Here is a 10,769-nt window from a genome sequence, read left to right on the forward strand (position 1 = left end):
AAGACAGCTGAGGAAATTGAGTCATTCCCAATTTCAGTCTAGCTGTCCAAAGGCAAAGACCTCTCCTCTCCCTTCTGACAGGGAAGACTGTTATGTTTTTCCTAGAACTCCCAAAAGCAGATCTGCCTTTGCCTTCCAAAGGCCAAGACCTCCAAACTGGAGCAATGTACCAGAACACGCAGTGTCCACTTCATTTTTCTTCCCATTTATAAAACACTGCTCTTTGCTTTCCCTTAAAGATGCTCATTAAAAGCTGCTTATTAAAAAAAATCATTTACAAGATGGAAAAAGTTGATTAGCAGCTACTATTTCTGACAGCAGATTTAACAACAGAGAAAATGGTAAAAGAAAATGAAGAGGGGGGAAAAGTCCATTTAGAAAAGCCAGTGAGACTAGATAAAATAAATAAATTTATGTTGTGATAAGTGGTAGGAATTTGATTTAACAGAATTTATAAGCCATACATATGGTCTCTCACAAGTGCATAAATGCAAGTAGAGGTCTAATACAATCACATTTCCTCCTCTGCCACCTCACTTGTATAAATCAGTTCTGACAGTCAAGTCTTTAAAAGAAAAGCAGTTGAATTATTGTCATGCAGTAATATTTATGTTGTCTGTGAGTGTTCTCTATCTCCTTTTCATAAAACACACATAAATTTTCACAGGAACATATTAGAGCCTTGCCTGCAACACTGGGAGCTCTTTCAAGGTAAGTCATATAAGCAGCCAAGGATTCACCTTGGGCAGGCACAGAAAGCCACCAAAATGTCTCACTATAGACAGAAAGACTTTTGTTCCCATAGGTCACAGCCCAATTTTGCAGATTGTTGTAAAATCAGAATTACTGATCGTTTGAGATAACCTGTAAATGTTTTGCTTTCGAATCTGCTGTGGTAAGTGCATCGATTTGAACACCATGTGTGAACTGAGGGTTCTCATATATGGGAATAACTATCTGCAACCTTAAATTGAATACAGATTAACTGCATGTATAGCTCAGGCTGAGCAAAGGGCACATGTGTATTTTGGAAATTCAGATTTTAAAAAGCAGATCTATAACACATCATTAACAGATCACATGCTAAAACTGAGGAACACAGAGTCCAGTTACTGGCAAAGCTATCAGGATCTAAAAATCTTTTTCAAGGCAACAGGTTGTTTCTATAGGTTTGTGAAGAGGATACACTAGGATGAACTTCTAAAAATTGGGAATCTATTTCTTATTTTGTTGGGGTTTTAAATTTCTTTATCTGCAGCACAACTTCTTCTCCCACAAACCAAACAATCCCATCACAACACGTGGAGGGTTTGCTCTCCTAAGATTTCATAGAATCATAGAATTTAGGGGTTGGAATGGACCATCTAGTCCCAACCCCTGCCCTGGGCAGGGACACCTCCTCATTGATTGATTTCCTTGATACCTGTGCAAGCTATTCCATAGTACAAACACAACAAAGCCAGGAACGAGCAACACCGACACATTGTTTGGATCTGGTAAGCTCAGTGAAATGTCTCAATTACTTTTTTTGGGTGATTCAATCTTCTTTCTTTTCATTTGTAAGAGCTGCTGTACTTCCAAACTTTCTGACTTGAATTACATTTCTAAGTGCAGATACTGTAAAAAGTTACTTTTCACTTTTGGGGTAAGATATTGAATTCTCACTCATCATAGAAAAGGGAGGCAATACAAAAAGTGAAGCCTGGACACCTATGGATTTTCATCAAGTGAATGGTTTTTTGGAGGCTGAAAAGGTAGAATGTCATCTGAAATCAGAACATCTGTTATGTTCTCCAATGAAACTTGAAGAATGATGAAGCAGCATACAGAATACCTATGAAAGTTTTAGTTCAGCATTTATGTGCAATGTTTACATGAAAGCAGAATATTGCCAGAGGCAAGTTCAGCTTTGTGAAATGACACCACAAAACAAGACATCCCAGGTCCACATTATGCATATTTGGGCATTGGTCAAGCAAAACAACTCACCTACAGTAAGAGTTTCCTTCTCTATCTTCTTCCCAGGGTACATTTCATGGCAATAGCATCCAAGAACAGCAGAAGTATTTAAGGTCCTAAGGGATGCTGTAGGACCTGCCACTAAGTGATACATTTAGAATGTTTGTTATATTGCAAAATAAATGGATTGGCTCCATTTTGAATCAGAAGGAAGATATTATCCTAAGAATGATAAATGAAATTTACCAAAACCAGTTTAGTATCAGGAGAGTAATTAACGTCAGTACTCTTACCATCCAAATTCAGCCTCCTAAGACAACACTAATGTTCCAAGCAAATACAACCTACTAGAATTTTCTATCTTTTTCCAGACCAGATGCTTTTTTCTGATCCTGTGTGGTAAACATTTCACTTAACTTTAAAATCAAATTATATTTCTAGACACAAAACTATTTGTCCATACTGCAGTGACAAGGCTTTTAGATTTATGTTAGACAAATAATTAAATGGCATTTTAAAAAAAAAAAAGGTGTTGTATTACACAACTAGTCCATGTCTGCCAAAGATTTAAAGTAAGATATGCAAGCTGACCTAGCTAAGAGCTCCTGCAACTCCTTCAGCATGCTCTAAGCACTAACAATGGTTAGGGATGATTAAGCCACTGTTAGTAATGATCAAATAGGATTTTCTCTGTGTGAGGTTTATGCCTCATCTGTTTGGCTGTACATATGGTCATCACCTAAACCTAAAATACAGATATGATGAAAATTGCCACAATCTGAGCTTTCATAGCTTCCTGTGACTGTAGGGCTGATGTATGCAGGACAAACAGCTGAGGTGAAAAGAAGTTGAACTGACATATTTAGTCCTTTTTCCTTCCTGCTTTTCCTTTTGTGAGATTATTTTCAAAACATCAAATAGTACATGTAAACAGGATGATAGAAACTGTAAAAGGTGATATCAGAGAATGAGAGCAAGGGCAGAAAGAGGAATACAAAGGAGGACGTAGATGAAACTCAGAACAACAAACTGACACTGCCCTTCCACAACAACACATGGGGTGTCCTGGGGCTGACAGCAAATTGAACTGGTTGTGGTGAAGTCACATCCTGAATTTATGTTTTCACAGCCCCCACAGAACCCAAACCTGGGCTGAGATGCAGCTTCTCTGGTTATGCATGAAGACCAGCTGAAGCTGAAGCTTATCTCCACGGATGAGGAATTCAACTCATTTGTTGGCAAGGTGCATTTTCTGAAGTCTACACAGGAATTACCTGCTGCTAATCATACTTGCAAGCTGTCAGGCTAGGCAAAACTCCCATCAATCACCTGCTGCCTTTTGGTTGCTGCCATATCAAGTAAACACCTTCTTGCTCCCCATGGTGCTGCTGGGACATGACTGTGCTGCTCAATATTCCTGAGACTTCCACAGTTTGTCAAACACAGCTGAAACTGTCCTGCAAGCAGAATTATCCATGGAGGGGGAAAGGGGTGACATAGGCAGCATTGATTAATTGTGTTCAGGCAGAACTATTTCTAGATGTACTGTAAAAACTATAAAGGCTACACTTCCACATAAATCTTGAACTGCACAGTTTATTTTTTAAACAATTGAGTTTGTATATGCACAGTGTGAACAAAGGTGTAGCCATCTGATCATGTACATGTTTTTAAAACTAGCTGACATGCACACATTAACACTTTCACAGGGTATTGCTAACTCAAAATCCACCTGTGGTATTCAAAATACTTCCAGGTTTTCTGGAGCTCTTTATGATCCATCCCTCCAGCAGTACTGAAGTGGTGCAGAATCAATTTGGGGTACATCACCCTTTGTGTGGAAACTGAAACTGGACCACTGCAGGCAACAGTCATAATCATTAAGAGCATGGAATTTTTTTTTGTCATTAAGAAAGAGAAATCACTCCTACACAACCTAGAGTGGGAAAAAACTCCTAAACACCACTCCAGTTATTGAGACACTGGTAAGCCATTTCATCAAAAAAATGACTTATGGATGCATTGGCCTTTTATGAATTTGCTTCAGACTTTCTAGAGTTCACCCTTGTCTCTTCAAGGTAAGTCAACCTATATTTGAAACCTAAATGCTAAATGGAAGGTCCTGAGATTCATTGCTTTTTCTGATCTTCCCTTGGCTGCACACAGTGCAGCCTGCCAGGGTGTTTGCATAATGCAAGCTCTGCATTAAATGGATTCCTTGCTGAAAAAATATAACATTTTAATGTTTGTGGAATTTGTTGCAAAGAAAGCAAGCTGTGTTTGGGGCAAGCTTCAGCTGATAGCCAAGTAATGTGAACAGGCATTTTAGAAGAGCACTGTAAATATCCCTATAAAATCATCAGGACAGCTAAAACTATGTGTACCCAGTGATAGTTCTGAGTTAAGGGGAAAGATACCCCCAAACCTGAGCCAATGTTTTTCCCATACATATGAAGAGAGTGAACCAAAATTGGATTTGGGATACCATATGAAAAGGGAACAGAAGTGTGGGGACCTACTCATCCCTTGCCATTTCTTTCTTTGCAGTTGTGAGACAATGCTTAGTTCCAGAGTCAGCTAGAGGAGACTGCTGGTCTTTGGAATTCCTGTGCTGATAACCTTGTGAAGTGTGAGAACTTTTGTTCTCATGAAAAAGGTAACTACCACCACAAACAGCCATGTCCTCATCAAGTTTTTAAGGCCACTTTGTCTCCAGTAGGGCTCCAATGCTCTAAGCTCCAAACTCAGTTTCCTCCCAACATCTGAGCAAAGAGTTTTTAGAAACAATTTTTGTGAAGATGAGAATGAAATTTTTCTGACCATGATGCAGGGAAGTTCTTGGCACAGGGAGCTGTTTGATGCCTCTAGTGAGCCCCCCTGAAGTCTAGTCAGACTGACTTCATTCTTGATTGCTGCAACACAACTGGATGCTCTGGACTCCAGCTAAGATATTCCTTTGTTGTCTAGGAACTCACAAAATATTAATGTACTCTAATAACCTACTTTTAAAAGAACATGTTAGTGATGAGCAATATAACTACCAAGACTTCAGAGTTTTGGAAAAGAGCTAATATCCACTCACTGTCAGAGGACTTGAAGTTTGCTATAAGTAAACTTACACACACAGCTCCTATGTCTCAGTAGTGGAAAAGTTTTTAAGAGGAAAATCTGCAGAAAATTGTGATTGTAACTACCTCAGATCCATGTCCTGTTATGTATCCTTGTAAAAGGAAAGGGGGAAAAAGAGCTATTATTCTTTTTGTGGCTAAATCTTTAGAGAATATGGTTAACTGAATAAAATACTAAAAATAGACACCTGGATCATCTAACCTGAGCCTATACAGGAGATTAAATAATGTTGCATTACATCTACAGACTCCTGTGGGAAGACCAGAGCAGTGAATATCAGCATGTTGTTGACCATGGAATTTTAAGCAGTGTTTTCCATAAGATAGTCAAACTTACAAGATAGAGAAATTTAAGAGGATATGAAGGGTGAGTGCATAGGCATTTCTGAGGGAAAGTCATTAATAGCATAAAGTATTCATCATAATAGCCTGATAAATGAGCTTTCATGCATCCTGCTCAGGATTCACAGCATTGCAATATGCCTTTTTTTAATTACTGAATGTAGATGAATTGACCTTGAGCAGAACTTGAGTGCTGGCTCATGATTCTTTACACGAAGACTTATTTCATTCACCAGTGTCAGTGGAGTAAATTTACAGTCATTTTGCTTCTAATGCAGAAGTCAGCAGAGGAAGTTAAAGCATTTTTGCACAGCACTGTTCTGGCCACCAAGCTGAGAGTACCTTTTACTCTCTGCTTGTAGTCTGGATGTGGATGTAGTAATAGTGGATGACTATTCTATACACACATGGTCAGCAGACAGGCAAATTAAAGTGAATATTGCAGAGAAATGAAAGAGGAAAATTTACAAAGAACCTTCAAAAAATGGCTGTGTTTCACTTTGTTGAGGTACACCTTCCTCTTTTGCCAGAAAAAGAGAAAGAGAAAACTGCAAACTTTTAGGGAAGAAAAAATCACACCAGAAAAGTCTAGAAGTGTAGATGTTTACAGAAAACTGTGTATACTATAAAATTAAAATAAACAGAAAAATAATGAGATCATTTCAGATACGTCACTTTACATTCAATCACTGTGGCCTACTGTGAGTGTTCTTGAAATACTCTCTTCTAATTTGCTGGTGGTATGAGTTTGGGTTTGGAACAAGGCCATATATCTTCTTGTTATGAAGCAATTTTCTGATCCTCTGCATTTATTACAGCTGTAGTCTTGACAGTTCATACCTGACCTTGATTATCATTTGATATTTATACAATACTAAATGGAATCTTCTGCACGAAGCTGCCACAACAATCACACCTAACAGTGCCTAATGCTGCAACAGGATTCTTGCTTATTGTCTCCATCTACTTAGAAATTTGAAACTTACTGGAAAAAGAGACAGATAGGAAGACACAAAGAAGAATCACCTGGGAAGTAAATGAAAGAAAGGACCTGTCAGCTGTAATTACTGCATAACTGAAACACAAAACTTGTCTAGGTAATTCACACACCTCTTTTTAAGAAAACTTTAGGCTTATGTTTACATTTCTTATGACAAATGTAATTTCTTGTTTAAGTCTCCTCCTCTTCCATCGAATGAAGAGGCAGAGAACTAACCTAAATTATTGCATTGTAGATTTTTCTGTTTACAGCTTCAACTCAAAGCTACTCTTTTTTCAAGGTATTCTGACTCTTATGACATTTGAGCATCACTGTAATACCTCTCAAGGTTAATACCTTTTTTTTTTTTTTGAGACTTTATTATGTGCTGTGTCATAGTTCCCAATCATCCCTTTCCTAGTAATTTCAAAATCTTGTGCACAGGTGGGGGTTGGTCTCTTCTCCCAGGCAACCAGCAGCAGGACAAGAGGGCACAGACTCAAGCTCTGCCAGGGGAGGGTTAGGTTGGAGATTAGGAAGAGATTTTTTCCAGAGAGAGTGCTCAGGCATTGGAATGTGCTGCCCAGGGAGGTGGTGGATTCACCATCCTTGGAGGTTTTCAAGCTGAGACTGGATGTGGCACTTAGTGCCATGGTCTGGTCACCATGGTAGGGTTGGACTTGATGATCTTGGAGGTCTTTTCCAGCCTGGTTGATTCTATGATTCTATGAACCGATGAACAGTAGAAGAAACTAGCAGAGTCACCACAAGTATTTGTAATGCAGTAGTGTATTGAAAAAAACTGTCAAACCATAGGAAGATGATGCTATTGCCTTGCTATGCAAGAGCTGAGGTCAAAAAGGCATTAGGCAGGGTAAATTTGCAGCTGAAGAAATGCAGTAGAAAGAGCATAAGGTCTAGTTAGTGGGTTTTTAGGTTGAAGAAAATGAGCCAGCTGCCCAAAAAACACTTTTATACCCTAAATTCAAAATAAAGATATTCTAATAGAAGATGATGGAACATCAGGAATGTTCCTAATGTATTAAAATCATGTGAGATAATCCCCACAAACCCTAAATCAGTCTGTGTGCCTGGCTGTTAGTTCCCTCCTATGCTGAATATTCTCAAGGCCCAGTGAATGGATTAAAGGAAGCTTTGCTGAGTGCTCAGAGGCTGCTTCATCACTGAGCCTTAGGGGATCAATTTTTCTAGTGTGGAAAGGCAATTCAGATTCCTCCTCTCAAGAGCAGCACTCTTTTGTCAAATTAAAATTCGTGTTTAATAGAAAATTACAACATTAGTCTTTAATATTCCTATGTCTTTGGCTTCTGCTCTTTAATACAAAGGTTTTAGGAAGATCTGTGCTAAAATATCAAAAGTCTGAAATATAGCAGAAATGCTGAACTGCTTGTCCAGCAAGTCAATCAGGGATTATGATGTTATAAAGCTAGAACATTTTTTGTACACAAACTCTCTCCCCGTGGCTTTGTGACGTAGATGGAAGAAATTAAGAGACTGCTGACTGGTTAGATTGCAAATGCCTTAATTTTTGCTTAAAAAATGAGCAACACATTATCTAATATTGAATTACTTCGCCCAACCTGCAAAACCAAAACAGCTGAAGAAAATAATTCTAGAGTTGATCACACTCCAGGCAGCTTGTAAACCCAGAGCAAGAATGTACATTTCCAAACAGTGATAGTCAAACTTGAAAACAAATCTTGCTAAGATTACCTGCTAAGCACCCAAATGTCAGAAGTGCATTAACAAGTTACAGCAGTTTTATCATAACTACTAACTGGATCAACTCTTCAAGACACTGACAAAGTAGTTTTATTCCAAAATGGAATCAAATATGACCTTTTACATGCCTTGGGGGGTTTGTGAGGGTAGAACAAACATCATCCACAGTGACAGGAGTTCTACACATCAATCCTGCATGTGAACGATGTTTACTCGAGAATATATACATTAATCAGAGATCCCTGTGGAGACAGAAACCTAAACAAAGTAAACAGAGCATACATCTGTTTCTTACCCCAAGAAACTTGTGAAGACAGCACATAGGAGAAGAACTATGTTGAGGAGACACTCCTGGCTGACAGCTCCTGGGTTTGAGAACAGACCAGCTGGTTCCTTAATAATGCAGCTGCTCCACTAACTGACACACCTTCATCTGCATACTCAAAGCTTTAGAAACACCAAGACAAAACTATCAAGCACAGTTGTTTACTTGAGGCTTAGCTATTAGAGTATTTTAACTCTCTGTGTCCAGGTGGAGAATGCTTATTTGTACTCTGCTCATTTGATTTTTGGCTATACATTGAAATTCCTTTCTATGCACTGGAAAACTACTAAACCTGAGAACTTCATCACGTAAGAGACACAGAATCGTTGTAGGTAAGTACCAGTAGCTGGTTCCTACATGGTAGCTGTTCCAAATTGTAAACAAGTACATCACCTTCACCCAGAAACCACCTCTGACACTGCATAATAATTTCTGTTGAGAAGGTCAAAACATTTCCACTCTCTTTTGCTTTAGTTCTTGCTCCTAAACACTTACTGCCAATTTCTGCCCAGCTGGAAGCTTTCTGTGAACTGAATTTGGCCAACAGGTTTCCCATAGGTAAGTTTTACATTAATATAGGATACTCAACTAAAACTCTTTAGTAGACTTTTGTCAATTTTCCCCTTATTCTTCTCAAACACCTGACGAATATTTACACATATTGACATTTGCCAGATATTTAGATCTACAGTCTATATTCCCTTTCTGGGTGCCTTATGGCCCTACACAGACAACTTCATTTAAGGGTCCCCAGAAACCTCGTTCAGCAGTTTATCCTATCAGTTAAGATGCATTATAGGAAATCTCAGAGGACTAAAATTTTTGCTCTCTATCCTGAGCTGGTGACAGAAAGCAGATGACTGAGCCATTCCATGATGCTGTGATTCTGCAAGAGGGACACACATTTTGCTGCACTCATTATGCCTGTCCAGCTAACCCTAGAGATCCAGTTAATAACATTACTGCATTCCTGTATACAGAGTTATACCTTCTCAGGGACAGATGTGGCTTCAAAGTGAGAAGAGCCATAGTGAGCCTTTCATCACAGCTGTGCCTTTTCATGCTGACTTGATTCTTACCTAATTTAAAAATAAAACACAAAAAAAAAAAAACCCACAGTTTTTTATATTCTCCAAACTGTGTAGCATTTAAACCCATGAATTTTTGCCACCTTGCATGAAAGCAATACTTGCTGACAGGCTACAGAAACTTTGTGACAGATAATCCTTCCTGTGATTTGCTCTCAGCTGCTAAAGCCACACTTGCTGGGGTTAGCAATCACACACTGCCACTCAGCAAAGCAGCAGGACTCAAATAGAAACCATTTTAAGCACATAAGCATTGATAATTGTTATATTTTCCAGCTCAATGAACAGAGACAACACACCCTCTGCTTAGAGACTCACCTTAACACAGAAGGTGGATGTCTCTGTACCTGTAAATTGAATTACTTTTCTTCCTGTTTCTCAATTAACAGCAAATGAGCATGGTCTCTTTTGAGCTTCCGTGTTGGCTGAGTTGCCCAGACAGATCTCCCTGAAATATCAGAGCACCATTTGGGAGTTTCAGTTAATTGAAGTAAAACAGCAGAGTAGCAGCATGGTCTGGATGGTTGGGCACGGAGGTGGGTGAATACAGCAAGATGTTCTGAACACATGTGCCTTTCAAGAATGAGCAGAGTGTGGGAATGTCCCATGCTCAGACAGATGAACTGGCAGAATCCCAGGGTAGGTCCATAGCAATGCAACCCTAGTCACTAAGCACACCAGAAGCCAAATTTTCTAGTAACTTCCTCTTGGTCTGTTATATTCAGAATTTTCAAACAACTGTGCACAGCCTTTAAACTGAAATACTTTTCCAAACAGTTTCAAAACTTCTAGACAAGTGGAAACACATAATTCATTCACTAGAATTATGATCTGAACTACAGCACAATGCATGTAATAGGTCATATTTTCTACCATGTTCTGAACATGCTTTGATATTTTTGAGCTTTACTTGTTGATCTATTTCCATTTGATTATTTCCTTTACTATTCTGGTAGGTGACAGAGCAGTGCTTGAATGTACAGACTTCTAACACAAATATGTTATTTTGTTTTTCATACTACTCGTCAAGGATGAAGCCTGAAACATTTCCTTGCTGGTTTGTTTTTTATCTCCTCTCCTGCTACTTTCCCTCCTATTCCAAAAATGTTTTCATGTTTCATTCCCATAGGTAATTTTCATTTCCAAATTTGTTGTGTCACCTCTGGTGGCATCAGCTAAAAATGTTGATTTCTGTGTTTTTCCTG

This window comes from Acanthisitta chloris, unplaced genomic scaffold (assembly GCF_000695815.1).
Source record: "Acanthisitta chloris isolate BGI_N310 unplaced genomic scaffold, ASM69581v1 scaffold12009, whole genome shotgun sequence".
NCBI lineage: Eukaryota > Metazoa > Chordata > Aves > Passeriformes > Acanthisittidae > Acanthisitta > Acanthisitta chloris.